The sequence below is a fragment of the Bos indicus genome, chromosome 1, assembly GCF_029378745.1.
Source record: "Bos indicus isolate NIAB-ARS_2022 breed Sahiwal x Tharparkar chromosome 1, NIAB-ARS_B.indTharparkar_mat_pri_1.0, whole genome shotgun sequence".
Classification (NCBI taxonomy): Eukaryota; Metazoa; Chordata; class Mammalia; order Artiodactyla; family Bovidae; genus Bos; species Bos indicus.
This window is the reverse complement of record NC_091760.1, coordinates 59,756,183-59,783,841: the sequence shown is the minus strand read 5'-3', so window position 1 is coordinate 59,783,841 and position 27,659 is coordinate 59,756,183. Positions and strand designations below refer to the sequence as shown.

Below are 27,659 nucleotides of genomic sequence, written 5' to 3'. Positions count from 1 at the left end.
TTTGTATTTGTATAACTGTCTGCACCCAATTTTAGCAGTGTATAGCAGTCACTAAGTATATTTTCTGATGGCATTCATAGTTGTTTCACCTCTGGGTTTCCTGCTTGGCAAACTTTGGCAAAGAATACAAGTTTTGTAGCTGGACAAACTTAGATCCATATAGGAATGTCATAAAGCACTTTCTACTTTGTGAGGCTGGTTAAACCACTGTCTTGCTGTGCCTCAGTTTCTTCACCTGAAGAACAATGGATGGTTACTTCTATTCTGGGAGGTTTCTGTCAGAATTAAGTGAGATAATATATGTAAACCCCCTAACATAGTGTCTGAAACATGGTAGACACTTACATGTATTATTTCTCTCCTCCCTTCTTTTTAAGAGAAATGCCTGGGTGATCTGATCACTTCTTTGGTCTTAAGCTTGCTATTAGTGATTTTTCTCCATATCCAGATTACTTGAACCAATCATATTACCTAGGTTTTAGCCTCTCGATTTTTGTTCACCACGTAGGAAATCATTCTGCTGTGTTGTATACTGAGATATAGCTGTAAGCAAAATGACTGGGAGATTAGGTAGTGTGTTGGAGCTAACAGACTCAGGACTCAGCCAGGTTCTTTGCTGCTTCATCCCCAGCTCCACCCTCATCCTTGACCTAAATACCCTCTCAGAGACGGGCAGGAGCGGAGCAGCCAGGCCTCAAGAGCCCTGTTTCTGAGCTACTTAGGGCAGTGAATTTGGAGTAGATTCTGAAGGGAAAGCATGTCCAAATGCATAGAACAGCTGAAATCAATGGCTCGACCTTTAGATTTGGGGTACTAGAAAAATTCCTAATTCTTTCCAGTCTCTAATACAGGGTCCTTCCTCTCTTGATTCAAACCTAATGATTAGGTTTTATATTTATCCAATGGGAACACATATGACTGCTCCATTATTCTATCTGATTGTGCTGCAGATGTAAAATTCTTTGCAACAACACAAACTATGTCTAATCATACCCTTTTACTTTCCTAATACACATAGGTTGGAGCTCAGTAAATGTTGAGTAAACAAATTTATCCAGTGACCTCTGGACCATGATAGTGACACAGGATCCTGTTTTTACTGTCCAGCAATATATTTTATGTATAAATACCTGTATCAATAGACCTCTCCCTCTGTGTGTATACTTATATATGTGTATGTATATATATTGATTTATATATATAATTGTTTGAATGAAAGACCTTGAGGGACCCAGTTCCACTGGGTCACTGATAGCCCTGAATCTATTTATAGATTCATTACTGATAAAGTTGCCAGCTGTACAATTAACTCTATGATCACTGGCCAGTCCTCAGTTTCCTCATTTACAAAATGACTAGATTAAATAATCACTAAGGTAGGAAAACTTTTCAACTCCATAATTCTATTTTTTTCTCTTTAGTAAGAAATGACGTGTGTTTTTGAGAGCTATACTATTATTGTTTGAACTTTGTGCCAGTTTTTCCCCTAATGCAGGAATCACAAATGAAATCTACTAAGGGGCTGGGAATTTGTACTTGCTTTTAAAATTCAGAGCAGCTATTGAAACTGGTGTCGTTTCACTTCAATTACTTATCATTTAGACACAGACATTCAACATGGTGGGGCCAGCCTGACCCCCAGAGGAGCCTGCCCTGCTCCTGTTATTTCAAAAAAGAAACTGAAAGCTGCCCAGATCGCCACTTCTGGAATCCTTAAGGACACTTCCTCTTTGGTGGAAAAGAGGCCTGCCAGCTCATTATGGCTTCATAGATGCTTTTATAGACTCTCAGGATATGCTTGATAGTAGTGACAGTCTGCCCTAGTCAGCCTCACCATTTCCAGAGTGACGTGTTCCTGGTGTTTTTGTTTTTCTTTTTTTTCTCTTTTAATACTGGCGTATTTAATGTTGTGTGATTGTCCCCATCAGGAAAGTAGGTGTTCATGTCATTAACGTGCTGATTTTGTTCATGAAAGAGTAAACTGCCAGTACGGTACAGTACTAACTGGGTGGTTTTTTGGTTTTTGTTTTTTTCCTCTTCCTTTTACCAGCAGAAAAAGACCCTAAATTGTGCCTTTGGATTAACATCTTCTCCTTTCACATTTGAATTTCAAAGCTCTCTTTATATGAGCGATTCTCAGGGTTTCCATTACTGACAGCTGCCTTTAGGTGTGTCCCTGTGACTTTGTGACTTCCCTGGTGGCCCAGATGGTAAAGAGTCGGCCTGCAATGCAGGAGACCTGGGTTCAATCCCTGGGTCAGGAAAATCCCCTGGAGGAGGGCACAGCAGCCCGCTCCAGTATTCTTACTTGGAGAATCCCACGGACAGAGGAGCCTGGCGGGCTAACACAGCCCATGGGGTCACAGAGAGTCGGGCATGACTGAGTGACTAACACACACGGTGACTTTGTGGTGGGCATCTCTTCCTTTCAGCTCTTTGAGAGTTCTCTGTGTCCTGCCAGCACTCAGAATCTCACTCGTGCTCCAACAATAGCCTCCCCCACACCTGGCCTTCCTGACCAAGGTGAGCACACTGTCTCTGTCATTTGACCTCTCTTTCAGATGCTCCCACCTTCCTGAAGCAAAAGAAGAGTCTTCACATTTAATTTCTTACCTGATAATTTTTGATTAGCACCCAAGTATTCAATTTTTATGAATGCTAAGGGGAAGAGCCAGACAATAGGCACCAAGTCTTATTTTTAGACAACTCCTTTGCAGTACAAATAAACAGCACTTGGGAAGAGCCAAGTCTCACTCATCTGAGTAAAAGAACAGGGGTTGTTGCCTGCCCTGTATCAGGATCTCCTCCTCTTTGGTCTGCAGTGCAGTCCCACTTTGGTTTAATTAATCCATTAAGGTCTATCTTAACCCTAGTCAGTAATGATGGAGGGGCTCACCGGAGCCATCCAGAATGGGAGAAATTAGATGGATAATGATTTTTGTGCTGATGATGTGTTCTGTCTTTTTATATAGTTGATCCCGTGAGGGACATATTTCTTTGGTGTATTCCTGCTGATGTTCTCAAGACAGATATATTACAGAGAAATAAATCAGACTATGAGATTTTTCTAGTGTCTAATTCTTGGTGTGTAAATTTAGTGTTTTAAAGTCAAAGCTATTTTTAAAAATATATTTTTATCAATATAATATTAAATAATCAAGAGGATGAGAGAAATTTGAGTAACTCTCATTTGAGTATTATTTTTATTACACTTAGACTCTGTTATAGAATATTTATGTTAATAGTCTTCTTCTGATTGCTCCCTCCTCCAAGAGTAAACTGTTTAAGATGATTCCTCTTCAGTCCAATTCAACAAGTGTTTATTGATGCCTACCACATGCGTAACAGTTAACAGTTCCCCAAAATCAGGAGACTTAAGTAGCTTTATATGTCTTAAAGTAACAAAACAAGACCGTGTGTGTGTGTGTGTGTGTGTGTGTGTGTATACACACATATATACTATTTAAAATTAAGACCTGTAGTTGCAATGCAACAAATTAATCAAACTGTATTGGGTGAGTACCCACTATATTTTTTCCTGCCATCAGTGGAATTTATAAGCAATTATAACGTACATTTATTTTTTTATATTTATTAATTTATTTGGCTGGAGCAGGTCTTAATTACGTCATGCAAGATCTTTAGCGCTGGCATGTGAACTCTTAGTTTTGGCATGTGGGATTTATTTCCCTAAGCAGGGATCGAACCTGGACCCCCTGCATTGAGAGCATGGAGTCTTAGCCGCTGAACCACCAGGGAAGTCCCATAAAATACTTTTAAAGTACAATAAATCTTTTAAAGTGTGGTAAAGCGGATGCAGTGGTTTTTACCTTGTTTAAGAGGATTGGCCACTGGTTGACAGCAATCTTGAAAGTCTCTCTAGCAGAAGCAGCCTTTAAGTAATCATTTGAAGGAAGGAGAGATGTTCTTCAGTGCTGAGGAATTATTCCACAGACACAGGCTTGTGTGGGAAAGATTCAGAGATGTACTTTTCCACGTAAAGAAACGACTGTCAATGGGAAGAAGCCAAAAGGCAAAGGAGATGTCCTTAGTGGATATAGGGGGACCTTCATGGCACCATTTTCTGAGAGATTAAATGAGCAATATAAATATAAATAAAATATAAATATAAAACCTATAAAAGGCTTTCAGTGCTGATAGTCTGGAATTCATAACTGATCTTAAGTAGGATAGAAATCCTCTGGAGGACTAAAAAGGGAACTATGACAATCAAACCATTGAGAAGATGTTTGGAGTGAGGAGGCAATTTTCATATCCTACGTATAGTGTGATCAAGAGTTGTGCTGTGCTCTGCTTAGTTGCTCAGTTGTGTCCAACTCTTTGTTAACCTCATGGACCATAGCCTGCCAGACTCCTCTGTCCCTGGGGATTCTCCAGGCAAGAATACTGGAGTCGGTATCCTATCCCTTCTCCAGGGGATCTTCCCGACCCAGAAATTGAACTGGGGTCTCCTGCATTGCAAGTGAATTCTTTACCAACTGAGCTACCAGGGAAGCCTGATCAAGAGATAGCCAATGATAATAATAAAAAATGTGTGTTTGAGTTAAGATCATTTTAAGAAATTTTTTATATACTTACATACATATAAGAAGCAAAAAAAAAAAAAAATTCCAGCAGATTAGTTGATTTTTGTTTTTCAGATTTATTTGGTTGGTTTTTTAATTAGTTTTTCATTGACGTATAGTTGCTTTACAATGCTGTGTTAGTTCCTGCTGTACAGCAAAGTGAGTCAGCTATATATACACATCTTTCCACTCTTTTTCAGATTCTATTCCCACATAGATATTTACAGAGTATTGAATAGAGTTCCCTGTGCTATTCAGTAGGTTCTTATTAGTTATATAGTGTGTAAGTCAACCCCATGTCCCAATTCATCCTTCCTCCCCTTCCGCCTTCGGTAACCACAAGTTTGTTTCTATGTCTGTGACTCAACTTCTCTTTTGTAAATAGGTTCATTTGTACCATTTCTTTAAGATTCTATATATAAGTGACATCATACGATATTTGTCTTTCTTTATCTGACTTACTTCACTCAATATGACAATTTCTAGGTTCATCCATGTTGCTGCAAATGGCATTATTTTGCTCTTTTTATGGCTGAGTAATATTCCATTGGATATATGTATCATATCTTCTTTATCTTTTGTTGATGGATGTGGAAGCAAACTATTTTATTACAGAAAGTTTAGCAGAAGTTTGGGGATTTGGATGGTGTCATGGACTGTGGTTTTGTAGCATTTGAATAGCAGAATGATTTAAAAGGAAAGAGAGAATGCTCTGTAGGGAATTTGAGGTGCTAGCAGAACTTCTAATCAAAGGTATTCTGAAGTGTTGACTAAGTAACTTAATTAACCATAACTAAAAGAGGCAGATTATAGGAAAAGATGAATGTGTGCATCAACCCCTCAAATGCATGAATATAAGAAGAAAAAAAGTATGAACTTTAAGATGATGCCTTTCAAGGGACAACCCAGTTAGGAGACAGTAAAGGAATGTTGAGGTAACAATTGAAGGGATAAAACTGAGCCAAGATTTTAAACGTCAGAAGAAAGGACTAAGAAGTCATTTTTGAGAAGCTTTTTAGAGAAACAAGAAATTGAAGGCATGTTACAGTGCTCTCTTAGCCAATGCTCAAACTCTGTATGTGGGGGAAAAGGAAGCCTCAAAGAGAGAAGTGGTCATGTAAGCAAAGCTAACTTGTAGACGAACCAGAACTAGGTCATAAGGTGTTTGATCCCAGTGACGTGCTCCGTCCGTGTGCTGTGCTCCCTCCATGAAGGACCTGTCCACTCACTTCTGTGCATGTCATGAATTAAGCAAAGAAAGGCTGAATTTGTAGAGACCAGACTGGCACAAACTGACTTGTGTAAATCCATTGATAAGAGAAAAGGAGAGGGTGATGTTGAAATCTCCATCACTCTATCAGCTGTGGCCAGGATGGTCAACAGAATAAGGGGAATGAATAGTTTTTAGTATTTCAGAGCAACTTCTGATTGCCTGCTAAGTATCAGGATCATGTGTAAACAGGCACAAGATGCACAAAAGTCTTGCAAGTGTAGAAGCATATTTATATTTTGTTTAAAATATCAACTCTTTTCGGCTTGATCCTTGACATTGAGGGGAAATTCTAGGGGCTGCATATTGAATTAAAATAATTAAAATTGAACCTAGACTTAGCTGGTTTAAAAAAAAAAAAAAAAAAGACTGAAACTGAAGAATATGACACTCTAACCTAAACTGAGAAGCTAGTTTTCTTTGGACCTTGACTGGCTTTCTTCAGTACAGCCATGCAAAGACTTGGCCAACACTATGGTCCAGAAAACATGTCGTGCTTTGCTTGTTAAATATTTTTAAATTGGCCCCTTTTCTTCAGGAAGACCTCCTAGGTTTTGCCTGAGTAAGGACCATAAACTTGAGTCCATGCTAACTACAACTGTAAAGATCTTGAGAGAGATGGACGAGATTCTGTGTGATTGTGACACGTTGAAGGGGGCTCTCCTGCATAATGTGATCCATGTCTTTCAGAATAGAGCTTTGCTCCCATGTTAATACATTCTGGAAATTGCTCAAGAGGCAGCTTTGGCATTAGAATAGCAACTTTCAAAGCAGTGAACGTCAGCACTTCTATTTCTCCTTCTTCTTGGCGTGCATTACATGAAGCTGGAAAGACTAATTGGCTAAATGAAGGGACTCAGTGTCGCAGAGTTGAAATCCTGGCATGTAAATGGAGAGGTGGGGAGAGACTTGCATGCATATCTATATGGCCTCCCTTTGTGAATTATCATAATAGAAATGGTTCTGCCCCTTCTCTAGTTTCCCTGCGAGATGAGTTGGGGTGTGAAGTGCATGGCACAGAAATTCGCCATGCTTTGTATCTATGATTACTTGTCTCTGTGTGCATCTTTTCCACTCCTAAATTGCATGTTTACTGAAGGTTGCTGAATAATACATTGTTTTAAAAGATGTGTCCCTGAAGTAAGGTTATGACAATTATAATATGACTGCATACAGCTGAATACTATAATGAAAAAAAATCAGTAAATGTCATTTTTAAAAGCAAACAAGGAAATACATTTCTTATTTGCTTTATAGGTATTGTATCTGCTTCCATGACCTCTGCCAAGCATTTATAAGGACTTGATCAATACTTGGATCAGACATTTCAAATGAGATTGGTTCCCTGAGACAGCAGTCAACTTGGCATGGAGAGGGAGTGCCAGTCCTCATATCACACATATGCTTTTTGTGAAAGAGTATTTCAAGATAAGCTCTATAACTCACTCTTAACTTTTTAAAAAAAAGCTAAAGTCCAAGACTCATTTGGTTTACCTACCCTGCCTTCTAGCTAGGAAACCTATTATAAAACTTATAATAGGACATCACAGTACGTCATATGAGGATTTAATATCCCCTGAAATATAGCAGAATATTATAACTAAACTAAATCCCTGATGTTTCTTAAACCCCTCTTTTAAATGTTTGATCTGAATTATGGATGAAGAACATCTATTAATACATCATCTTGCTGAAAACCATTATCAAATCACGTCTTTTTAAAATCTAATCACTTTTTTTAATTTAATTTTTTTAACACCAGAAGCATTTTGTATTGGGGTATAGCCAATTAACAATGTTGTGATAATTTCAGGTGAACAGAGAAGGGGCTCAGCCATATATATATACATGTTTCCATTCTCCCCCAAACCCCCTTCCCATCCAGCCTGGCACATAACATTGAGCAGAGTTCCAGGTGCTATACAACAGGTTTTTGCTGGTTTTCCATCTTCAATATAGCAGTGTGTACACGACCTTCCCAAAGACCTCAGCTATGCCTTCTCCCGGCAACCATGAGTTCATTTTCTAAGTCTGTGAGTCTCTTTCTGTTTTGTAAGTATGTTCATTTGTATCATTTCTTTTTGGATTCCACATGTAAGGGATGTCATATGATATTTCTCCTTCTCTGTCTGGCTTACTTCACTCAGTAAGACACTCTCTAGGTCCATCCATGTTATTGCAAATGGCCTTATTTCATTCTTTTTAATGGCTGAGTAATATTCCATTATATATATATTTATACCACATTGTTATCTTTTCCTCTGTCAGTGGACATTTAGGCTGTTTCCATGTCTTGGCCATCATAAAGAGTGCTCAATGAACATTGGGGAGCATGTATCTTTTCAGGCCGTATTTTTCTCTGGATATATGCCCAGGAGTGGGATTGCAGGGTCATATGGTAGCTCTATTTTTAGTTTTTTAAGAAACCTCCATATTGTTCTCCATAGTGCATGAACCAATGTACATTCCCACCAACAGTGCAGGAGGTGTCCTTCTCTCCACACCCTCTCCAGTATTTGTTGTTTGTGGATTTTTTTGATGATAGCCATACTGACCAGTGTGAGGTGATATCTCATTGCGGTTTTGATTTTCATTTATCTAATAACTAGCGATTTTGAACATCTTTTCATGTGCTTATTGGCCACCTCTATGTCCTCTTTAGAGAAATGTCTGTTCAGCAATTCTGCCTGGTTCTTAAGTGGGTTGTTTGTTTTGATGCTATTAAGTGTCATAAGCTGTTTATAAATTTTGGAGACTAATCTCTTATCAGTCACATCATTTGCCAATATTTTCTTCAAATCTGTGGGTTGTCTTTTTATTCTGTTTATTGCTTCCTTTGCTGTGCAAAAGTTTTTGAGTTTACGTAGGTCCCATTTGTTTACTTTTGCTTTTATTTCGATTATTCAGGGAGATGGATTTAAAAAGATTTTGCTGTAATTTATGTCAGGGAGTGTTCTGCCTATGTTTTCCTCTAAGAGTTTTGTAGTGTCCAGTCTAACATTTAGGTCTCTAATCCATTTTGAGCTCATCTTTGTGTATGGGGTTAAAGAATGGTCTAGTTTCATTCTTTTACATGTGGCTGTCCAGTTTTCCCAGCACTATTTGTTGAAGAGACTGTCTTTCCAACACTGTGTAGTCTTACCTCTTTTGTCATAGATTAAGTGACTGTGGGTGCATGGGTTTATTTCTAGATTTTCTATTCTGTTCCATTGATCTATATTTCCATTTTTGGAAATATAGCGCCATACTGTTTTAAATGCTGTAGCTTTGTAGTATAGTCTGAAATCAGGGAGCCTGATTCCTCCAGTTCCATTTTTCTTTTGCAAGACTGCTTTGGCTATTCAGGGTTTTTTGTGTTTCCATGAGAAATGCTGGGCTGGATGGGATGAAGCACAAGCTGGAATCAAGATTGCTGGGAGAAATATTAATAACCTCAGATATGCAGATGACACCACCCTTATGGCAGAAAGTGAAGAAGAACTAAAGAGCCTCTTGATGAAAGTGAAAAAGGAGAGTGAAAAAGTTGGCTTAAAGCTCAACATTCAGAACACGAAGATCATGACATCCAGTCCCATCACTTCATGGCAAATAGATGGGGAAACAGTGGAAACAGTGGCTGACTTTATTTTGGGGGGCTCCAAAATCACTGCAGATGGTGATTGCAGCCATGAAGTTAAAAGACACTTACTGCTTGGAAGGAATGTTATGATCAACCTAGACAGCATATTAAAAAGCAGAGACATTACTTTGCCAACAAAGGTCCATCTAGTCAAGGCTATGGTTTTTCCAGTAGTCATGTATGGATGTGAGAATCAGACTATAAAGAAAGCTGAGCTCCGAAGAACTGATGCTTTTGAACTGTGGTGTTGGAGAAGACTCTTGAGAGTCCCTTGGACTGCAAAGAGATCCAACCAGTCCATCCTAAAGGAAATCAGTCCTGGGTGTTCATTGGAAGGACTGATGTTGAAGCTGAAACTCCAATACTTTGGCCACCTGATGCAAAGAACTGACTCATTTGAAAAGACCCTGATGCTGGGAAAGATTGAGGGCTGGAGGAGGAGGGGACAACGGAGGATGAGATGGTTGGATGGCATCACTGACTCAATGGACATGAGCTTGGGTGAGCTCCAGGAGTTGGTGATGGACAGGGAGGCCTGGCGTGCTGCAGTTCATGGGGTCGTGAAGAGTCGAACATGACTGAGCAACTGAACTGAACTGAACTGAACTGATACAAATTTTGAGACTTTTTATTCTAGTTCTGTGGAAAATCCGTTGGTAATTTGATAGAGATGGAATTGAATCTGTAGATTGCCTTGGGTAGTATAGTCATTTTGACAATATTGATTCTTCCAATCCATGAACATGGTATATCGTTCCATCTGTTTATATCTTCTTCGATTTCTTTCATCAGCATCTTAGATTTCAGAGTACAGGTCTTTTGTCTCCTTAGGTAGGTTTATTCCTAGGTATTTTATTCTTTTTGATGCAATGGTAAATTGTATTGCTTCTTGAATTTCTCTTTCTGATATTTCATTGTTAGTGTATTGAAATGCAACAGATTTCTGTGGATTAATTTTGTAACCTGCAACTTTACCAAATTAATTGATGAGTTCTAGTAGTTTTCTGTTAGCATCTTCAGGATCTTCTATATATAGTATATCATGTTATCTGCAAACAGTGATAGTTTAACTTCTTCTTTTCCAGTTTGGATTCCTTTTACTTATATTTCTTCTCTGATTGCTGTAGCTAGAACTTCCAAAACTATGTTGAATAAAAATGGTGAAAGTGGGCATCCTGTCTTGTTTCAATGTTTAAGTGGATGCTCTCAGCTTTTCACCATTAAGTATGATGCTAGCTGTAGGTTTGTCATATATGGCCTTTATTATATTGAGGTATGTACCCTCTATGCCCACTTTGTGAAGAGTTTTCATCATAAATGGGTGCTGAAATTTTGTTAAAAGCCTTTTCTGCATCTATAGATAATTATATGGGTTTTATTCTTTAATTTGTTGATATGGTGTATCACATTGATTGATTTGCAGATATTAAAAAATCCTTGCATCCCCAGGATGAATCCTAGTTGATCATGGTGTATGATCTTTTTTAATGTACTGTTGGATATGGATTGCTAGTACTTTGTTGAGGATTTTTGCATCTATGTTCATCAGTGGTATTGGCCTGTAATTTTATTTTTTTGTGGTATCTTTGTCTGGTTTTGGTATCATGGTAATGGTGTCCTCATGAAATGAACTGGGAAGTTTTCCTTCCTCTGCGACTTTTTGGAACTGCTTCAGAAGGATAGGTGTTAACTCTTTTCCAAATGTTTGATAAAATTCACCTGTGAAGCCATCAGGTCCTGGACTTTTGCTTGTTGGGAAGTTTTTAATCATGGATTCAATTTCAGTGCTTATGATTCAGTGCTTATGGTCTGTTCATATTTTCTGTTTCTTCCTGTTTCAGTCTAGGGAGACTGTGCCTTGCTAAGAAATTGTCCATTTCTTCCAGGTTGTCCATTTTATTGGCATACAGTTGTTCATAGTAATCTCATATGATTCTTGGTATTTCTGTGAAGTCAGTTGTAACTTCTCCTTTTTCAATTCTAATTTTACTGATTTGAATCCTCCCCCCTTTTTTCTTGATGAGTCTGGCTAAAGGTTTATCACTCTTGTTTATCTTTTCAAAGAACCAGCTTTTAGTTTCATTGATGTTTGCAATTGTTTTCTTTGTCTCTGTTTCACTTATTTCTGCTCTGATTTTTATGGTTTCCTTCCTTCTACTAACTTTAGGTTTTGTTTGTTCTTCTTTCTCTAGTTGTTTTAGATGTGAGGCTAGGTTGTTTATTTGAGATTTTTCTTGTCTCTTGAGGTAAGACTGTATTGCTATAAACTTCCCTCTTAGAAGTGCTTTTGCTGTATGCCATAAGTTTTGGACCATTGTGCTTTCATTTTCATTTGTCTCTAGGTATTTTTTTATTTCTTCTTTCATTTCATCAGTGATCCAATGGTTGTTTAGTAGTGTACTGTATAACTGCCACATGTTTGTACTTCTTACAGTTTTCTTCTTGTAGTTTATTTCTAGTCTCATAGTGTGATCAGAAAAGAAGCCTGATATTATTTCAATTTTCTTAAATTTACCAAACCTTACTTTGTGCCCAGCATATGGTCAATCCTAGAGAATTGCTAGGATTGGTTGCTTTTGAATGGAATGTTCTATAAGTATCAGTTAGGCCCAACTCATCTAAAGCATCATTTAAGGCCCGCATTTCCTTACTGATTTTCTATCTGGATGATCTGTCCATTGATGAAAGTGGGGCATTAAAGCCCCCCACTATTATTGCATTGCTGTCGATTCCTCCCTTTATGTTTTTCAGTATTTGCCTTACATATTGAGGTGATCCTATATTGGGTGCATATATATTTATAATTTTTATATCTTCTTGGATTGAACCTTTGATAATTATGTAAAGTCCTTCTTTGTCTCTTATAACAGTCTTTGTTTTAAAGCCTATTTTGTCTGATATGAGTATTGCTACTCCAGCTTTCCTATGATTTCCATTTGTGTGAAATACCTTCTTCAGTATTTGCTTCAGTATTACCTTCATCCCCTTAATTTCAGTCTGTCAGTGTCCCTAGGTATGAAGTAGTCTCTTGAAGACAACATATATGTGGATCTTGTTTTTGTATCCACTCAGCCAGTCTGTGTCTTTTGGTTGGTACATTTAATCCATTTACATTTAAGCTAATTATCAATATATATGATCTTATTACCATTTTGTTAATTGTTTTGGATTTACTTTTTTGTAGATTTTTTCCTTCTCTTGTGTTTCCTGCCTAGAGAAGTTCCTTTAGCATTTGTTGTAAAACTGGTTTAGTGGTGCTGAATTCTCTTAACTTTTGTTTGTCTGGAAAACTTTTGATTTCTCCATCAAATCTGAATGAGAGTCTTGCTGGGTAGAGTATTCTTGGTTCTAGGTTCTTTCCTTTCATCACTTGGAATATATTGTGCCATTGCCTTCTGGCTTGTAGGGTTTCTGTTGAAAGATTGGCTGGTAACCTTATGGATTTTCCATTGTATGATATTTGTCTTTTTTCCCTTGTTGCTTTTAATAATTCATCTTTGTCTTTAATCTTTGTCAGTTTGATTGTAATGTGTCACCGTATGTTCCTCATTGGATTTATCCTGCCTGGGACTCTCTGTGATTCCTGGACATGGTTGACTATTTCCTTTCCCATGTTAGGGAAGTTTTAAACTATTATCTCTTCAAATATTTTCTCGGGTCCATTCTCTCTCTCTTCTTCTTCTTCTGGGACCCCATAATGTGAACGTTGGTGCATTTAATGTTGTCCCAGAGGTCTGTTAGGCTGTCTTAATTTTTTTCATTCTTTTTTCTATATTCTGTTTTGCAGCACTGATATCCATCATTCTATCTTCCAGGTCACTTATCTGTTCTTCTGCCTCAGTTATTCTGATACTGATTCCTTTTAGTGTATTGTTCATCTCTGTCTGTTTGTTCTTTAGTTCTTCTAGGTCTTTGGTAAATATTTCTTGCATCTTCTCAATGTTTGCCTTCATTCTTTTTCTGAGATCCTGAATTATCTTCAGTATCATTATTCTGATTTTTTTTTTTTTTTCCTGAGAGGTTGCCTATCTCCATTTCATTTAGTTGATTTTCTGGAGATTTATCTTGTTCCTTCATCTGGGACATAATCCTATTTCTTTTCATTTTGGGTAGCTTTCTGTGATTGTGATATTAGTTCTAGAGGCTGATGGGATTTCAGTTCTTATTTCTTCTTTCTGCTTTCTTGTGGATGAGGATAAGAGGCATGTGCAAGCTTCCTGATGGGAGGGACTTGGCTGTGGGGGCAACAGGTCTTGCTCTGATGGGCAGGGCTGTTCTCAGTAAAACTTTAATCCAAATGTATGCTGATGGATGGGACTGTGCTCTCTCCCTGTTAGTTGTTTGGCCAGAGGCACCCAGTCCTGGAGTCAATAAGTTCCTATAGTAGGGCTATTGGTGACCTCCAAGAGCGCTCATGCCATAATGCAACTCCCAGGACTGTTGCTGTCAGTGCTCCCTATCTCTGTGGCAGGCCACTGCTAACCCATACCTCTGCAGGAGATCCTCAAACACTCACAGGTGGGTCTGGCTCAGTCTCCTGTGGGGTCACACCTTGGGTCCTGGTGTACACAAGATTTTGTTTGTGCCCTCCAAAAGTCTGTTACCCCTAGTCCTATGGAAGCTCTGTAATCAAATCCCGCTGACCTTCAAAGTCAGATTCCCTGGGGATTCCCAGTCTCTTGGCCGAATTCCAGGCTGGGAGCCTGATGTGGGGCCTAGAACCTTCACAACAGTGTGAGAACTTCTTTGGTATTATTTTTCTCCAGTTTTCCCACCCAGCAGGGCTTGATTTTATTGTAATTGTTCTTCTCCTACCATTTCATTGTGGTCTTTCCTTTGTCCTTGGATGTGGGGTATCTGTTTTTGATGGGTTCCAGTATCTTCCTGCTGATGGTTGTTCAACAGCTAGTTGCAGTTTTGGTGCTCTTTAAATCACCTCTTAAAATATTTGAGGCAAGGAAGGAGGGAGAGTTCTTTGACCTTTGCCCTGAACTCTCTTTAAGCTTTTCCCATCTCCATTAATTATGGAACTCTGAATCCCAAGGTTGATATAAAAGATGGAGTGAATTTAAGTTATCCACCTCTTTGTTAACTTTTGTCATTTTATTTTTAAAGCACATTTTATGCTTAGCAAAATTTATGAGAGCAGAACCTGATACAGTGATGGTCTGCAATATAAATACCCACAGACTTATAATTGTTAAACGGTTGATTGTTGAGAAAATCAATTGAAATCACAGGGTACCATTGTCTGAAATTTTCTGATTAAAGAGTGTTTCATGGAAGCTTATTGCTGAAAAAAGGGTCTTGGTGACTCAACTGAATCCTAGGTGAATTTTAAACATTGGTAAAATCAAATTTGAGGATGCCAAATTTGATTCAAAGGTCAAATATTGAAATGTTTCCCTTTGACTGTGGAAAGAAAGGGCTTGCTTATAGTAGAGCTTGGTTAGAGCAAAAGCCAATCAGTAGGAAGTGTCATTTCCATGTTGTATTCTACCTAAGAAGTGAAAACAATGCATTGAACTTTGACTATTATCAGTCATTGGTCATGGCACTCTAAACATGATGAACCTTAAATATATAACAGCTTTCTGTCTAGCAGCTTATTATATAATTTCATTCATCTTATCAGCAAATGAATATACATGAATGTGAATGAATATAAATATACGGATATGCTTCTCTCCACTTAGTGTTACCTATATATTCAATGGGAATCAAAACCAGATCTAGGTTTGATGTGCAGAATTCACAGACTGTTTTTTTCAAGGCCAGTTGGAGCAAGTTATGTTTAGTTTGATTTTAATCCATTTCAGAACCTAGACATCTTACAAAATGTCTGATTGTATCTTGTTTTTCCTGTAGATTTCTAGAAAGGGAGCTTCACTTGAGGGTGGAGGGTAAATCTGTTTTCTAACAATGAGGTGTTTTTGCTCTGATAATCTCATCAGTCGAATTACCAGAAAATTCATATTCTGTGTCAAACTCACATAAGGCAAGTAATGACAGGTAGCATTATATTCATGAAATGCACTTCCTTGCTGTGTATTCCTCACACGGCAGACCAGAGTTGCTTTCAGAAAACTATAACTGGTGCTTGTAGAAGGTCCTGCCATGATGACACCAGAGAAGCAGCAGCAACACTTCCAAGGGGGTCTCTGCCCTGTGTTGTCTCAGAGCGGCAGCCAGGTGGGCTTTGAATCCCATCTAGAGAACTTGCAGGACAAGGTAAGACACCCACAGTTCAAGCAAAAGAGGCAGTGGTCTAAGCAAAATGGAGTTAGATAGAATAAAGAATCCCTCAGATTTGGCTTCCTTCTGTGTTCAGCAGAGCTAGGGAGGGGCTGCAGAAACAGCTGGGACACTGAGGTACCCTGGTACTCGGCCAGTGCCAGCAGCAGACGAGGCCTCAGGCTCCTTCTGTGGGAGACTGCACCAGGATACAGCCGGAAGCAAAATGAGGTGTCGAGGAGAGAGGGGAAGAGGCAAAGTGATGCCAACCAGATGAGAGACACTGAGGAAAGGGAGTGTGTTCCCTCAGAGGTTTAACAAGCAGAGAGAGCTGGGAAAAAAAAAAAAAAAAAAACTCTAGCCTTAAAATGATTTTAATGTCTTTTTTCCTTCATCAGGAAATTACCATTCTGAAAGTTATGTTTTGGAGTATGTCCTGAGGTATGCCTAAATCAGGAATGCATTTTCATGGCTGAGTTATAAACCCATCATAATAGTGAGGGGTTAAAATGAAATGCCTTCAGCAGATAACCTATACCTACTGAAGGCTTAAAGCTCGATTAGCCCAGCTATTAAAACCAGGAGGACAAACTGTTTCTTCCCTGGATGCAAAAGCTGTTAGGCTACAGCCTGACCCAGTACAAAAGTTTTCTGAATCTCTCTCCACTTTACAAAACGTCGGCTCATTGCTGCCGTCTGCAGTGAAGCTGTTTACAGCTCTGTGCTAAGTGGAAAGTTCAAATCAATTATTGTCCATTAGAGTTTAGGTATAACTGATGAAATATCCCCAGAGGAGTATTGTAAATGTATCAAGACATCCTTCCCCATTATAGAAATGGGGACGCATAGTGAATTACTTACCTTCTCTCTTACCCTTAATGCCTCTGAAAGGCTGCTGGGCAGACAGAGTTTATCTTGTCTTGCTGGGATTTCATGTGAGGACTTTACCATTTGGTGAACACGTGTAGTGAGCTGACAGAAATTCCAGGTTCCAACTACCTTTACAGCCCCATAAACTCCTTTGTGGACATAAGGGCCTAAGAAATAATAGTAATCAACGAAAACCCTAAAAATCCTTTAAAAAATGACTAAAACTGCAACCCAGAAGTTCCCTGTAATCGGGTTCTTTTAGAAATGATAAGTTTTTTGTTAATCAAGTGGGAAAAGCTTAGACCAAATTTTCAGCAAGTGACAGTAAGATTTAATGTCCGATAAGTCATGCCAGGATGCTTTCTTTCATTAAACTAGGTCTCTGTGTCAAGCTTCAGCAGGGCAGCAAAGGAGACCCACTCACTGCTCAGGTGTAACAGAGATGACATTAATTTCCCAGATTCTATTACTCAGCTATAGAACTAAACAGTGCTTTTCACCCTGCAAAGACCAGAACTAAGAGAAAAAAGAGGGTCGTCTGATTTGTGATCTGCTATAACAGGAGATGGAATAGAGGTACTTGACTTTCTTTAAAGGTTGTTTCTACTTAATCTCTTCCCTTAGTTCTGCCCCATAGGAATTTCTGTGCCCTAGAGATCCTAAGGCTGAAATACATGTGTACTCATCTCATCCTGGGAAGGCCTGGGTACAGTACTCCTCAAGGTTCTATGATTTTTCAAAATCCAAAAGTGACAGAAAGGTCAAGGAGGCATCATTCTCTGAAATCAACCTTTCCTTCCTCCATGCCCACAGGTGGGCAAGACACCTTTTTACTCAGAGCTGGTCCTTTCCATCTCCAATGGCTGCACTGTGGGGAAGCCACAGAATGCATTCCAATACAATCCCACAAGCCAGTTATACTGGGGATAAGAAGCATCTTTAAATGCAACACTGATTTCATTATTTCTTTAACTCCAAGGAGAGCTTCAAGGATGTTCCTTTCTGCTGACAGCTCTGTCCGTGGTGCTAAATAGGAAATTGGCTGGATTACTTCCCTGTGGCCCCATACTGCTTACCCCAAACTCTCCTGGGGCTTCCAGTCATCTGTCTGTAGGGATGCTAATTGCTGTACAGTAAATCTAGTTGAGTTTCCCTGATGGCTCAGTGGTAAAGAATCTGCCTGCCAATGCAAGAGACATGGGTTCCCTGAGTCAGGAAGATCCCCTGGAGAAGGAAATAGCAACCCATTCCAGTGTTCTTGCCTGGGAAATCCCATGGACAGAGGAGCCTGGTGAGATACAGTCCACAAAATCGCAAGAGTCAGACATGACTTAGCAACTAAGCAACAGCAACCACAAATCTAGTTGAGGTGAAAACCAAGTTTCTAGGATATTTATTGAGTCAGATTTTCTTCTGGGTCAGTCAGGGGATGAGAGATTTCATGTTGTTTTCCACCTTGATCTAGGTAGATACATGCCTGCCTGCTCAGTCATGTCTGACTCTTTGAGACCCCATAGACTGCAGCCCACCAGGCTCCTGTGTCTATGGAATTTTCCAAGCAAGAATGTTGCAGTGGGTTGCCATTTCCTTCTCCAGGGTATCTTCCTGACCCAGGGATTGAACCTTGGTCTCCCACACTGCTGACGGATTCTTTACCACTGAACCACTATGAAAGTCCTGATCTAGGTAGATCTGTTGTTTTTTTGAAGTTGACAAGAAGTCCTCTGGAATCTACCCTTGATTGCTAAGCCTTCACTCTTCCACCAAATCAGGTGCTGTGAAAACTGTCACTCCTTCAAAGGGAATAATCTGGCTTCATGCCCATCCAGATTCTCCTCCTCTCATATGTCCACCTATCTACACCATCCACATTACCACTGGCTTCTAATAATTTATGATATTTACAGAATTGGTCCATTTCACACCCACCTGCCATTTGTAGTAATGTCCATTGGCCCTCTACACTCAGCATGCATGGCATATGTTTCTCTTCATTCTGATTTCATTTATTCTACCTGGTATTTCAGTTGTTTTTGCAACTCAGATTTTACAGTTGTTCCCTCTCAGTATGCTAAAAGGGTGATTTTACATGTTATGTTTGAAACTAAAGTTTATTGATTAAAGAATAAATTCTGTAAAGCAGTTAATATTATACAAAGAGAACTGCCTTCAGATTTGCCCCTTGTCTTAATGCCAAAACACTAAGGAACTATACAGAGCCATATCTTTCTTCAGTGTGTAGAGCATCTGGATTCTACATCTGAAAAGCAACTTAAATACAATAGCATTTAAAATGTACTCACAGCACCAAATATATATTTTGACTTATTTTCCTGTCCCATTACTCTGGGTAAGAGTGTGTTTGGTCAGTACTTTTTAAAGCAGCTTCCCTGTTATGAAGCCTGTTTTCCCTGCCCTCTTCTGAATATCAGCCAGCACACCCATTGCTTGCTAATATGCTGCTCAGATTTAAAGAGTAGTCCTGATTTTCAAGTTTTCTTCTAGCCGTTATTTGTGTTTCAAATTATTGTACTGTGTCTGTATTAATTTTCTGTTTCCAAAAGTAAACTCCATGTATTTCAAGGCAGCATGATTTCTTTTTTACATTTTCCAGGGAACTGGTGTTTTTAATGTCATGTGAGGACAACATTACACAATGGATCTTTGGCAGGGATACACAGAAATGAATACCGTGTGCGAACAAACATTAAATGGCAGTCTTAATTACAGAGTTTGACTCTGTTGTTTTTAATGCCCTTCAATTTTATAATTTGATGGAAAATGCATCAACACAGCTATTTTCTTTCTACCCTAAATGATTAAGGATTGATATATCCCCGGGCCATAGTAGCTTGCTAGATTGGTCTGATCAGGTAGGTCTTACATTTCATCCACTAGAGGGCAGTAGGGATACACATCCACACCAACCAATATGTGCAACATATGGTCGATGTGGAAACATAGTAGCCATAGCTTTCCTGTGTATGAAAAATTCCCATTACAGTGTTGCTTCACTTATAATTATATTGAAAGTAAACACTAATTCACAGACAGACTTCGCATATTTTATTTCAACATACTCCACGAGTGTTTTGTCTACTTCCATTTTAAATGCCCTGAGTAATGAAACTTCCACTACTTCCCTTGGGAAACTGTATTAAACCCCAACTGTTTTCACGGCTTGAATTTTTTCTTAATGTCCTCGAGATCTGTCAGTCCTCCTTCAAGCTCATTTAGAACTCTGTTATGTACTCTCTTTTCCCTTGCATTAAGGCTAATTCAATCCTGGAAGGCAAGTGTTTATGAAGTTCCTACTATGTGTCAGGCATCACTAAGTGAAGAGACGGTCACAGCTGACAAGGGTTGCAGCTCTGCATTAAATGGATTTGCATGAGTCAGAAAGCTTTTAAAGGAGGAGCTCTCCCAGGCCAAACATCCTCCCCCCCACCTCAAAAAGAAAAGTGGGTCTAAATTCTAAAGTGAGTGAAATGCATAAAGCTGTCACAGCTTGGGGAAATTTTTGTTTGTGCTTTGATTTCTGTTTAAGAACTCAAAAGGTGTTATAAATGTATTATCCAAAGAACAGTGAGGTGCGCGTCTGACACTGCAGTGTATTCATGCTAAGAAAATGACCTGGGTGTTTACTAGCGAAGGTTTGCTCCTTCTTCCTTTTGTAGCTGCTTGTTAGATTAGCTTAAAAGCTTCAGCCTCTCTATATCCATTTATAGAGGATTGGAAATGAATCTGAATCTACCCAGGGTAACAGCACCTTCAGATAGATCACGTTGGCTTGCCTATTTTCTTTCCTTGACTTTCTGGGTCCAATCTTGGTCATACTATGCACACTACACAATGGGAAAGAGATCCAGGTTCATTGCGATACTCTGGTTTGCATCATTAGTTTCTTGGCATATACTTTGATTATTAAGTATCTGAGGGGGAGGGTGGAAGAAAGCTGAGCCAAGAGAATTCCTTTAAGGCTAAAACTCACAATTACACAGTTGTTAAAAGTCCTTTCTTCCTTTACATTAGAGACATAGCAAGATTTTTTGCTCTATTGGGTGTATTCATCTGGAAAGATTTCCATAAGGCTGTCCTGATCACCAAGAGCAATCCCTAGATAGACATGTATGCAAACAAGAACTGCTCAGACTCCAAGAGCAAAAATTGAACATTGCATAAATTCTAGAAATGATACTATTTTTTTTTATTAACATCCTTTGAGCCTCGGTAGGAAGTAACCTATTCTCCAGAGTTCTTGAAATAAAGTGCTTTCCTTTGCCAATTAAGAGAGCAGGAATGTGGGTTCATAGACTGTCTTTCTTTAGGAAAATAGCAGGGAAGGGCACAGAATCTACACAATACCTTAGCCCAGGTTTTCTATTGCAAACAAAGCTTAGGTTTGTAGTGCTTGTCACCTATAATAAAATCTACATGGGTATTTTATATGGAAGTAATTAAGTGCAAATGTGCAACAGCCATTTTTGTGTTTTTGTTTGTTTCAAAATACCAGAGGTGATTAGGCCATATTATGAACTAATTACTTACTTAATTTATTTAAGTTGAAATGAGTTTTTGAGTTATACAAGGGCCAAAACAAGAACTCATTAATCCATTCTGCACATCACTGAAAGGAATGAAACAAAGGAGTTTAATGCCTTTATTTTATTTTATTGTGTTACAACACACCAATATTTTGAACACTGATGAGGACCCAAGTGGTCAAAACATCTGTATTTGGTAAGAAAATAAATAAATTCTTTTCTTTCCTACCACTTGGTCCTTTCAGTGGTGTGCTGAAATTCAGAATGAGTTACCAAAGATACTAAAATGGTGTGTCTTTTTTAGTACATTTTCCTATGGAAAGTTTAAAAGACTCTTCAAACATATTTGAAAACAGTAAACAAATAACCTACAAAATTCAATATTTTCTTAAATTTGGAAGTAAACCACAGTCATTCTGGGGCTTGGGACTCTGTACACCAAGTTTCAAACCAGAGCATATTTTGGTATTTTGATGGTTGAGTTATAACCCCCTGAAAAGAGGGACTGCTTGTATGCAGTAAGGACAGCTGCCTGCAGAACTACAACAGAGCTGCTAAAATAAAACCAGTGTTTACTTGTCACTGCTGGCCAGCCCAAGAGATCTGAGACTTACAGATCTGCTCTGTAAGCCAGCAGAGGAGCTCCATCAGCCTTCTGTGATGGGGTTTTCCCCTCCACATCTATAGCCAGACTCCAAAAGAAAAAGGAAGCACTGCACAGTCATGGAACCAAAAGCAAAACAAAACCCTAGATGTTGGGAGCAAACTGAACATATCCGAGAACATTCATAATTTGAGGCAACTTGTTCTAATGTTCAGTTCTTCATCTTCCAAGGTTCCAGTCCCTCTTTTTAGTTATTTTTTAAAGTACTGGCAAAGAATTCAAACTATGGTTTATCTGATCATGCTGGTCAGGTGGTTGATATTGTCTCGTTTAATTTATATTTTACATGTTGTTTTATGACATGATTCTCATTGTCTGAAGCAAAACTGGGCCATGTATCACCACCTGAATCACTGGATATCCAATATAAGGGCAAAGCCTAAACTCAAGTATTTTACAAAGAGGTAGTGGTTCAAACATTAAAGTATTAAAGGTGAACTTATTTCCCACCCCTGTTGCAACTAAGGTGACCCAGAATGGAAGCAGGTTTCTCTTTTCCCATGTGAAAAATGAAAAGAACTTTATCTGTGATTTTCATACGTCAGATGATTGTCAAGAGGATTTGATGAGCTATTCCATAATCTCAAGTTCAGAGAATTCTTTTAGAACCAATATCTTTTTGGAAGATGATATTGGGAAGAGGGCTCTTTGTTGATCGGCGGAGTAGCAAATGGTGATCTTGTTCTTAGACCACAACCAGCTATAGCAATACCACTCAATATCACTCAACATTAGTGAGACCTGTGTTTTGAATTATTTTGCACAGGGTCTCAGATGCATTGGTATTAAACCCTATGGTCTCTCTTGGCAGTGCTCTGTTTTAACCTAAATTAGAATCTTCAACTATGAAACAGTTTTTCTCTATACCAAAAAATTTAGTCCTTGAACAAATGTTCATTGAGCAAGTGCTATGTGTGAAGCACTGTCCTGGGCCGTCTTACTTGCATGAGAACTGAATTTATGATGTTAACCTCACTGAAACCAGGTTCTAACCAAGAAAACCAGTCAGACAAAATTGGAGGTTTAGATTTGAAAGGAGTCCTTCACTTTGCAGATGAAGGCATTTGGGCCTAAACAGTTCAGTCATTTTGCCCAACTCAACACGACTCATTAGTATCAAGAGCCAGAACCAGAGCTCAAAGCTGCTGGCCCCACTCTCGTGCTCTATCCCCTGTGTGTCCCTCCTCCCCCAGGTCAGAGGGCATGAGCCAGGCAGAGATCAGCCCCACACCTTAACACTGTCAGGATTCAATTCAAGGAGGCTGAGCTAACCAGTCTTCAGTGGTATTTTATCAGTAAGGAAAAAATATGTTGTGAGTCTTTTTGTTGTTGTTGTTGTTGTTGTTGTTGAGTTCTTGGGAACCATCTACATAGCTTTTACATGTATGTCAACCCAGTCTCCCAAGTCACCCCACTCGCATTTCCCCCCTTGGCGTCCATACGTTTGTTTCTATGTCTGTGTCTCTTTTTCTGCTTTGCACATCGGTTCATTAGTACCATTTTTCTAGATTCCACATATTTTCATTAGTATACAATATTTGTTTTTCTGACTTACTTCACTCTGTATCACAGTCTCTGGGTCCATCCATGTCTCTGCAAATGGCACAGTTTTGTTCCCTTTCGTGGCTGAGTAATATTCCATTGTATATATTTTAACACAATGAGAAGCCTAGACAATAATCCCCTGACATTTTTCTGAGTCTAGACAATAACTCCAGACATTTTTCTCATATTCTGTTTTTCTCAGGTACTTACCAGTTTCTTTAATTCAATTAATCATTGACATCATGACATAACTTTGCAAGGTTTGGTAATGCCACATTCCCAGGCTATATTTGGGGTGAGATTGTCGAATTGGTGTTAAGGGAAAGTAAGTCTTTAGGTAAAACTTATTCTTAAATAATAAAAGAATTTCTACTCAGAGAATTATTTCAATCCTTTCTAAATAACATTAAAACATACTAATTTTTCACTGGCAAGTCATAGTAACTAGTTGGGTAGTCTATCTCCTAGAGAATATTTGTGAAACCAATGAATATATAGAAATGTATTATATGTGTGGCTAAAATCCTGGAAAAAGAAAAAAAAAAAAAAAACAGAAAAAAATGAACAGGAATGTAAGAAGAAAATGGAAGGGAACTCTGGGTAAAGGATCGTAGGTGACTCTACTTTCACCTGAATTTTTAATAATACACCTAAGTAGCTCCTATTCACTTATAAATGTATACAAAAATCTTGACTATGTAAAAAAAAAATAGCTAGCCCCACTTTACAGAACAGAAATTAAGATACAACTTATTCAAAGGCATAGACAGTTTTGAAAGGCTTCTTATTTTTGTTACAAGGGACAGAAACCTCCTAAAATACATTATCATAGCCTTTGGGTTAGCAACAGTCTTACATCACAAAGTCTTCTGCAACTGAATTTAAACTCTTCAAAATATGGAGGAAACCAAGCTCATGAGGATCAAATCACCTACAGCCTGAGAGAGTGAACCAGGGATTTTTCTCTAATTCCCCTACTTCTCTTTACCATGCTTCTCCCCGCCACCCAGATCTTTCTTGCATTTTTCCATCTTCCACTTTGATAACTCAGTCATTATTAGAAGTAATAAGGCAAGGAGGCATCCATGATAACCCTTCTTAGATGTTACTTTTATTGAAATCCATATGTTAAGATTAGGATAACTAAGAATGAACCCTTAGGTAAGTTGATGGAGAAGTAAGATTTGCTGCTAGTATACACCATAATCAGGGGTACTGTATAGAATGTGTGGCTGTCTGTGTTACTAGCCACAGGCCTTTCCCTTCTCGTGATCTGCTTGCTTCTTTTGTTCCCTCCTAATGAGACCTGGAGTCATCTTAATGTAAAGCTATGAATGTTTCTTAGCAAGGAACTACTGCAATACAATTTAGATATGGAGGGACATGAAGAACAAGACTTCATACTGCTTTAACAAGTGACACTGGTCATTGTAAGCTGCTAATGCTTCAGGTTACTGGGAAGAAAGCAGCAACAGTGGAGCAGCACAGCTTCGGAAGCAGATAATCCTGATTCAAATCCCAGGTCTGAGTAACCATTATTAAATTAGTGTTCCTCTCTGGACTTCTTTGATCCTTAGTTCTGTCATCTGTAACATGGAGATGATAGCAATTACTACAGACAAAGACACGTCTTAGGCAGTCTCACACATGTGGCTGTAGGTTCCAAAATTTGTGGCACATCTGGCCTCAGCATGCCTACTGCCAGTGCTGCAGTTAGCCCCGAGTTTCTTAAGAACATATGGTTGTGAGAAAAGCCCCACTGGGTGGGACGTTTCAGCTCAGCACACACCTTCTGATCACAGGCCCAGGGAAATGTTATGTAAGACACAATTGTCCTTTGCTAACTTCAAGGAATAGAGTTACTTTCCTCCAGACATCCTAGTTTGCCTGAACAAACCACTATAGACTTATTATCCATGAATTTAGCTAAGCCTTCATGATACTATTTCTGTCATCAACCTTTAATGAATTTTATAAGCTTACTGCCTGCTGTATAAAGCATTTTTTACTTTTCTTTAAATTGTTTCTTTTAAAGCATAATGAGATAATGTCTGTATCACATGTACTAAACACTACCCAGGCCTATCATGTTTTTATAGACATATATCATACCCCTTCCTGGATTTGGTCATTATAAATGGAAATCTTCATCTTATATGATGACTTTTTTCTGTTGATTCTGAGTTTCCTCCTATTCTTATCTATTTATTTGCTTGCTTGTTTGTTTATTGAAGTGCTTCATCCAGAAACAATGACCCACAAATGGGCCACCATTATCTTTACTAGAGTTGCTGTCATTTAACTCTCCGCATCCTCTGTCAAAATTACATCCTAAGTATAGTCATTCTGGACTCAAACCAGAATGACCTGAATGTCAACACAGTTGTATTTGAGCCAAGGTTCAGCTTAGAGGCAGCTGGCAAAATATCCAACAAACAGGACCAAAAGGAAGAATCATAACTGAAAATGTGATTCTGTCTGGGGCAAAGTGAGAAACTTGTCTAAATGGTAAGGTAGAGACTGAAATTTTTACACATTTTGGAGATCCTAAGATCTATCCACTTTGTTCCACTGAAACTGGAACTTGTGAGCTTGGAGCACTCCGTGGGCCCAGAACAAAGTCTAGGTTGGGCTGACTGACAGTAAAAGGAGGGGGCTACATTTTGACAATTCCAGCAGAAATCTGCAACTAAGAAGCCTAAACCTGCTTACTTCTACATTAGCATCCTAGCACAAAGATTTGAACTTTATATGACTCACTCTGAGTGGGTGGCAGCCTACTGTGAAGGCAATCTGTGAACTCCAGGTCAGTATCCCGGTGAGAAATCCCTGCAGGTAGCGAGCGATGCAGCCAGTCAGCGCTGAGATGGAAGATCCGTGTCCCCCTCAGTTTAGTCAGAGCATTTCCTGCTTTGTTTCTAGTCCTGTTTCTAAGGATATTTGCCACATTGTTTGGCCTGTACTTGGCACCACAGTCTTTCAGGAAATAAGAATGTCTTACATGTGTACAGTGCTTTGGAGAACACTTTTACATAGATTATCCTACTCGTGCCTCCACTCTGTGGTAACTGTTCATGGTCCCATTTTATGGATGAGGAAAACTGATTAAATCATGTGTGCAAGTGTAATGAGTTTGTCGAGCAAGGGCTGGTCTTGCCAAGACTACGGTGACAACCAGGTGATCTCTAGATGCCATCCTAAAAATATACTTTCTTTCATTTTCCCCTTAATGTATTGCGTTAGACTTACTTATACTTAGGCTGATCGGAACTGTTTTGGACCACAGCAAGACTCATGAGATCATCCTGAAGACTTAACCTTTTAGAACCCAGAATGCCAATAACAGATTTCTCTGCATTCTACACTGTCCCTGTCAGGTGGAGACTGTTCAAGAGCCCTAGCCTCAACCTTGCATCTGGACATTCAGTCCAGAGAGAGGTCACCTATCCCAGCTTTTTCTTCTTTTCCTGAACTTCCTTTCTATTAAAATCCCACGCCCACTCCTTGGTTCAAATGTTATTAAAATAATGAGTATTTTAATAACTCAGTGGCATCTGTGCCTTACTTCTTTCCGTACCCTTTCCCTGCTCCTGAGGCAGAATCCCCAAATGATCCTAGTAAGCTCTGAAAAGCCTTAGTAGGGTAGATAATGGGTGAAGATCATTGCATTTTAGCTTCCTGATCCATTACACCCCTGCCTTTCACCAGCCTGCAGAGCCGTGTGTGTGTGTGTGTGTGTGTGTGTGTGTGTGTGTGTGTTTTCTAGCAGAATAAATTAAATATGAAAGAGAAGGACTAATGTAATTCAAATAAACATGTTAATGACCCTGTTTTTCCATTTGGTAACTAGACCGGATGTGGTGGAATGCCAGTTTTTTACTGAGCCTGTAATTTAAAACTTTCAACAAGGACACTTTTTTCCGCTTTTATTTCCATCCTCCACTCCCACCCGCTTTTATTCTTACGGACACTCCTTACTGTTGAATTAGTTTTGGAACATGGAAACTGTCCCCATTGCTGCCTGAAGTCACTGGGGACCTGGGGTGGTTTATCTTTGTGGGGTGGCTTGGAAGTCTCTGGTTTCGCTGGCAATTTCCCTGCTGGAGCCCTGGGCTGTCCTGGGGTGTGCATGAGGAAGGTGGCATGTTTCACACACCCCCGTTGTGGCCCCAAACCCCCATTTGGTGGAGTTTTTAAGTTTTGCATGTATATGCTTGCCGCTCTAGGCAGGACGTCAGCATCAGGTTTGGAAATGAAAGAACTTAGTGTGTTGTTAACCCTGTAGGTAGCCATCTGTTCCAGCGACCATTTTTTCTAAACCTCAAAA

At 39.0% G+C, this 27,659-nt stretch overlaps 1 protein-coding gene across 49 annotated transcripts in view; it reads left to right on the top strand.

Moving 5' to 3' along the window:
* ZBTB20 (zinc finger and BTB domain containing 20) overlaps positions 1 to 27,659 on the top strand; it is an 863,676-nt gene that overhangs the window by 732,874 nt on the left and 103,143 nt on the right. The gene's annotated exons all lie outside the window — the stretch shown is intronic.